This window comes from Erinaceus europaeus, chromosome X, assembly GCF_950295315.1.
Source record: "Erinaceus europaeus chromosome X, mEriEur2.1, whole genome shotgun sequence".
Taxonomy (NCBI): Eukaryota; Metazoa; Chordata; class Mammalia; order Eulipotyphla; family Erinaceidae; genus Erinaceus; species Erinaceus europaeus.
In genome coordinates, this window is record NC_080185.1 from 116,667,739 (window position 1) to 116,674,747 (window position 7,009).

At 40.7% G+C, this 7,009-nt stretch overlaps 1 pseudogene; it reads left to right on the forward strand.

Annotated features, from left to right (window-relative positions):
- Window positions 1–229: 229 nt before the first annotated feature.
- On the forward strand, window positions 230–385 carry LOC132535971 (small nucleolar RNA U3; annotated as a pseudogene).
- Window positions 386–7,009: the final 6,624 nt, after the last annotated feature.

The window sequence follows — 7,009 nt, forward strand, 5'->3', positions numbered from 1 at the left end:
TGGAATGGAATGTGTGTAAAGTCTTTGAAAAGTGTCTTATTTTCACAATGGGACAGGAGGGAGATGATCCTAATCCCATTTTGCAAATATTGAATCTGAGATCCTGTGAGTTCATGTAGTCTATAGCATTTTGATAGAAATATATTGCTACGTATGGTGGTTACAATCCCAAAAACCAAAAAACACCTACCAAAAAGGTTTATGCTCATCTATGTTAATAACCCCATCGAAGACTATACTTTCAGGAATCATTTCTATAGTTTGTTAATAACCCCATCGATTTGATCTGGGGCCCATAATCAGCATAGGAGTCTATGTAACCTCTACATCCCTGTAGGTCCAAACTCGAATTCTGTGGTCCATGAATAGGAGCATTCTGAGTTGTATCTATTTCAAGACCAATCTTCCTCAGGTGGTAGATAAAATATATTATCCAACCCCCCTTCAGAGGATGGAACATTCTCTACCATTGTTTATCCACAATGAGAGCAATCTCCTGTGGGGCCCCCCAAAGTGATCCATTATGTTGTTCCTGATGGAGCTGATCAGTGATAATGGAGAGAAGGATCTATTTGAGGTCTACGCTCATCATGTTTGTATGGGAATCCCAGGACTCCCCAACTAGGGCCCCAGCTGATGGGGTAGCCTGATAGTGACTAAAGAGTCGTGATTAAAGTATGCCAGTCTCTTGCCCTTATTCAACTTTTGTAGTCCTTACTTTGATAAGGTTAGCTTTGGGGGGACTGAGGGAAGTGTAATAGGAAGTAGGTGAGGAGGGTATCTAGGTCTAAGTAGGAACTATTTCATTAAGTACTTTAAGGTGTCTTTTAGGTCTTTCTACTTGCTTGCTTCATTTATTGAGTCACTGCAGACTATTGTGCACTTTTGCTTTAAGGTATATATTTTGCCCTAATTTATGGATACATGTGTACATATGCCCTATCGCATGGAAATGTTCTATATCTAGGTTTTGAGGCTTTGTTAGGAAGTGGACCTCCCAAAATGGAATTAAGGAATTCTATGAGAAAGGAAAAATATCACCCAAGTAATGAAACTGAAGGGTTGACATTCCATGCCTGACGTCTCTGGACACACTCTGAAGTGAAGTATGTCGAGGTGGTACTCATGGCACTGAATAGTTTGGAATCAGTAGATGTAGTATCTGTTGCTACGTTGAAAGAAGCATGCTGGAAAGTGAGCCCCACCCTAGAGATTCCAGGACTGGGGGAAATTTGGGCTTTATAGAGGAAGCAGGAGATTCCTGCTGTCTTAGGGTTTAAGAAGACAATAGATAGTTATTGCTATAATCACATTATTTGGCAATTGGGTTCCCAGATTTTGAAAATCCCATTGTATCATACACAACCTCACTATAATTTGTCCTTTGATGTCATATATATATATATATAATCTTCTAAAGTCACATCACCGGTTGCTTCTGCTCTCCTGGTCTAAGCTTTGGGGAGAGTCAACATTTCAGAGACTCAGCCTATGGTCTGAGCATTAAAAAGTTTGAGACATTCAATCAATTTTTCCCCTCTCCTATTAATTAAGTAGTGATTTATATGACACCAAGGTAATAGGACTGTAGATAAACACCATTCCCACCACCAGAGGACTGTGTTCCTATCTCATCCTCCTCTCCCCCTCCCCCAGTGAATCTGAGCATCCACCCTCACTCTCCACCCAGAGATTTTTACTTTGGTGCCGTACTCCAAACTCCTGCTTTGAGTTTCCCTTTCTGTTCTTTCTCAATTTCTGTTTATGAGTGGGATCATCCCATACTCATCTTTGTCATTCTTGTTCTGACTTAGCTCACTTAACATAATTCCTTCTAGCTCCATCCAAGATGAGTCAGAGAAGGTATGTTCATTGTTCTTAATAGCTGCATAGTGGGGGTCGGGCAGTAGCACACGTGGCGCAAAGCGCAAGGACTGGCATGGGGATCCTGGTTCGAGTCCCCGGCCGGCCCCCCACCTGCAGGGGAGTCACTTCAGGGGCGGTGAAGCAGGTCTGCAGGTGTCTTTCTGTCCCCCTTTCTGTCTTCCCCTCCTTTCTTCATTTCTATCTGTCCTGTACAACAACGAACGACATCAACAACAACAATAATAACCACAACAAGGCTACAACAAGGGCAACAAAAGGGAAAAAAATGGCTTCCAGGAGTAGTGGATTCATGGTGCAGGCACTGAGCCCCAGCAATAACCCTGGAGGCAAAAAAAAAAAAAAAAGCTGCATAGTATTCCATTGTGTATATATATCACAGCTTTCTCAGCCATTCACCTGTTGTTGGGCACCTGGGTTGCTTCCAGGTTTTGGTTATGAATCGTGCTGCTATGAACATAGGTGTACCCATATGTTTTTGGTTGAGTATTATGTAGTCCTTGGGGAATATCTCTAGGAGAGAAATTACTGGACCATATGGAAGGCCCATTTCTAGCCTTGTGAGAGTTCTCCAGACTGCTCGCCCAGAGGTTGGACCAATTCATGTTCCAACCAGCAGTGCAGAAGTGTTCCTTTGTCCCCACAGCCTCTCCAGCATTTGTTGCTGCTGTCCTTTTTGATGTCTGCCATTCTCACAGGGGTGAGGTGGTATTTCAGTGTTGTCTTTATTTGCATTTCTCTGACAATCAGTGACCTGGAACAATTTTTCATATGTTTGTTAGCCTTTTGGATCTCTTCTATAATGAATATTCTGTTCATATCCTCTGCCCATTTTTGGATGGAGTCATTTGCTTTTTTGTTGCTAAGTTTGCTGAACTCTTTGTATATTTTGATTATTAGTCTCTTGTCTGATGTATCACATCTGAAGAATGGGAGAAGTTCCATTCTGTGAGGGGTCTCTTTGTTTGGGTGATGGTTTCTTTTGCTGTGCAGAAGCTCTTCAATTTGATGTAGTCCCACTGATTTGTTTTCGTTTTAGTATTTCTTGCAATTGGATTTCTATAATCAAAGATGTCCTTGAGGTTTATGTGGGAAAGTGTTCCACCAATGTTTTCCTCTAAGTATTTGATAGTTTCTGGTCTAACATCCACATCTTTGATCCATTTGGAGTTAACATTTTTTCTGGTGAGATAAAGTGGTTCAGTTTCATTCTTCTGCATGTTTCAACCCAGTTTTCCCAGCACCACTTATTGAAGAGAACCTCCTTCTTCCATTTAATATTCTGGGCCCCTTTATCAAAAATTAGATGTCCATAGGTGTGGGGGTTCTCTTATCTCCTTTTTTATGTGTAGTAAGTATAAATGAAAACTTCCATATGCCAGTGAAAAATACACAAGAAAAAATGGAACAACAAACAATAATCTAAGACTAGTAGGTATGTTACATTAAATTTTTTCAATTCATTCTATGTACTGTGATCTCAAAACCAGAAATTTCATTTACAACTCTTAAGTACATTCTAAAGTTCACTTGAAAATAAAAAGCAAGATTTCATGTTAAATCCCCAAAATAGAAACAAATAAGAAACTAGCAGTACCAGACATATGCTTTGTCAAAGAGAAAAAACAATTCCAATGATCAATAAAACATGACATAAGTAGAGCAACTATATGCACAATTTTCTTTTTTATAAAAGTTATAGCTTATGTCCCAGTGGAAGAGAAAGATTGTCCTGAATTTTAATTAGACAAACGACTAGTCAGGTAAATACCAAAATAACACTTGTTCCACACTTAAAATCTAATATCCAGGTAACTTCCAACTTTAAAGAATATTTTCATTTTTTGATTAAATAAAACTGAAAATAAAGTAGAGAATATTTTATAACCATAAGGTGAATGCAATATAAATATTAAAAATCCTAATGACATGTAACAAAATACTGATAAAAGCATCACCTATTCTTTTGTAAAAAGTCTGTAAGGACAAACAGGGCCACTGAAGAATAGAGGGAAGACATGGACAGTTTTTTTCCAAAGAAGGGATGAAAAGGGCCAATAAACATGAAAAATGCTCAAAATCACTGGTTATAATAGAAATGCAAATAAAAACAACAATGAAAGCAGCCTAAATGTCCACTGACAAATGACTGGGTAAATAATGTATGGGGTATATATTCTGTGGAATACTACTCTGCAGTTTTAAAAGATAAATTTGTGTCCTTTAGGAAAAAAACGGATGGAAGTGGAGGTGATTATTCTTAGCAAAATAAGTAAAGTGATGAAAGACAATTACTGGATGTTCTCATTCATATGTGGAACCCAGATAATTGATACACATGAACTTACAACAACAACAAAAAGAAAACAGTTTCTAAGACTTTGTGAGAACTCTGGTGGTTATTTTTTGGAGGTAGAAGGATGGGGACATAGCAGCATAGTTTATATTATAACAGCCCAAACTTGGAAGCAATCCAAATGTCCAATGACGAATGAGTGACTAAGAAAGTTGTGGTACCTGTACACACAATTCTATGGAATTCTATGCAGCCATTAAAAATGATGAGATCATCATCTTTGCAATATGTTGGGCAGAACTTGAAGGTATAATGTTGAGTGAGGTAAGTCAGAAAGAGAAAGACCAATACCAATACTAATGGTCTCATTTGTAGTTGGGACTTGGGCAGGGTGTGGTGTATTGCATGAAAGCAAGGGCCTCCAAAGTGCCTCCAAAAGAACCAGAGCAGTTGAGAAACTGTTCATTGGTGGTTTGAATTTTGAAACTACAGATCATAGAAAACATTTTGAGAAATGGGACACATTACAGATTGTGTGGTTATGTGAGATTCCCCCCCAAACAAATGCTCCAGGGCCTTTGGCTTTGTGACTTACTCTTTTATGGAAGATATAGATGCAGTTATGTGTGCTTAAGCACACAGAATTGAGGGGCAAGTAGCACAACCAAAGAGCTGTTTCTAGAGGGGATTCTGTACAGCCTGGTGTCCATTTAACAGTGAAGAAAATTTCTGTTGATGTTATTAAAGAAGATATAGAAGAGTACAAGTTGAGAGATTACTTTGAAATGTATGGCAAGTTTGAAAGCATAAAAGTTCAGCAGGGAAGCATTTACAGAAGCCAGACCTTCCACTGCCTGCACCCCATAATGCCCCTGGGTCCATGCTCCCAGAGGGATAAAGAATAGCAAAGCTATCAGGAGAGGGGATGGGATACAGAGTTCTGGTGGTGGGAATTGTGCGAAGTTGTACCCCTCTTATCCTATGGTTTTTGTCAGTGTTTCCTTTTTATAAATAAAAATAAAAAAGAAGTGAAAGGAAAAAATTATGGAAGACATGCAGAGTGGAAAAAAAGAGGATTTGCTTTTGTTACTTTTGTTGTTCAGAGAGACCACACTATTAATGGGCTAATTGTGAAGTGAGAGAGACCCTTTCTAAACAAGTGCAGTCAGCTGGATCACAAAGAGGCCATGGAGGTGACTCTTTCAGTTTTATGGGTCATGGAGGTCACTTTGGAGGTGGCGGAAGAAACTCTGGGGAGGTGGTGGCAGCAGAGGTGGTTATGGAGGAGGAGATGGCGCAAGTGTGGCAGTGGTCCTGGATGTCGCAGCAGTAGAAGAGGCTACGGAGGTGGTGGAACAGGATATGGAAACAAGGTGGTGGATACATTAGTCGGGATGGAGGACGTGATTGTTACAATGGAGGAGGAAATCATGGTGGCCGGAACTGTGGCGGTAGTGGGAATTACAATGATTTTGGAAATTATTGTGGACGGCAGCAATCAAATTATGGACCCAGGAAGAGGGGGAAGTTTTGGTTGAAGAAGGTCAGACAGTCCCTGTGGTGGTGGTTATGGATCTGATGGTGGAAGTGGTGGCTATGGCAGCAGGAGGTTCTAAAATCAGCAGAAAAGGGCTGCAGTTCTCAGTAGGAGAGAGAATGAGGAGCTATCGGGAAAGCTGCAGGTTACTTTGAGACAGTCGTCCCAAATCCACTAGAGGAACTGTAAAATCTGCCACAGAAGGAACAACGATCCGTAGTCAGAAAAGGTACTGCATCTTAAACAGGAAACTCTTTTTTAATTTTTTACTAGTGATTTAATAATGATTACTAAGACTATAGGATAAGAGGGGTACAATTCCCACCACCAGAGCTCCATATCCCATCCACTCCTTTGAAAGCTTTCCTATTCTTTATCCTTCTGGGAGTATGGACCCAGGATCATTATGGGGTGCAGAAGTTGGAAGGTCTGGTTTCTGTAATTGCGTCTCCACTGGACATGGGCATTGGCAGGTTGATCCATACTCCCAGCCTGTTTCTGCCTTTCCCTAGTGGGGCAGGGCACTGGGGAGGTGGGGCTCCAGGACACATTGGTGAGTCATCTGCCCAGGGAAGTCAGCTTGGCATCATGGTAGCATCTGGAACCTGGTGGCTGAAAAAGAGTTAAGATATAAAGAAGAACAAATTGTTTAATAATCAGTAACCTAAAAGCAAGAATATAGCAGATGAATTTTGGTGACTCCAATTTGGAAAAAGCTAACAGGTCTATTTTAGGTATATTCCAAGGGTCCCATGACTTTACTAATTTTTGCCTGAGCACAACAGCTACATGCAGGTGGACCCACGGTATTATCTGGGGAGATGGTGTCAGAGTTAGAAGTAGTACTAGAAAGCTGGATCAGGGAAGAGAGTAGCCCCCAAATATGGGAAAAGTGTACAAATTCCATTAACTGTAAACCCCATCAATCTGATCTGGGGCCCATATTCATCACAGGAGCCTGTGTAACCTCTGCATCCCTGTAGGTCTAAGCTCACATTCTGTGGTCATGGCTAGGAACATTCTAGACTGCATTAATTTCAGGACCCATCTTCCTTGAGTGGTAGAATATGTTGTCCAACCTCCCTTTGGAGAATGGGGCTGTCCCTACCATTGTTGATTCACATCAACCCTCCAGCTCCATTACTCTGGTGAGACCTTTCCTAGTTCATAGGACTCCTTAATTCCATTCCAGGTGTTGCACTTCCTAACAAAGCCTCAGAACCTAGATAAAAACCAGGGCCCACGAGATAGGGCATATGTGCACATGTATCCATAAATTAGGGGAAATATAT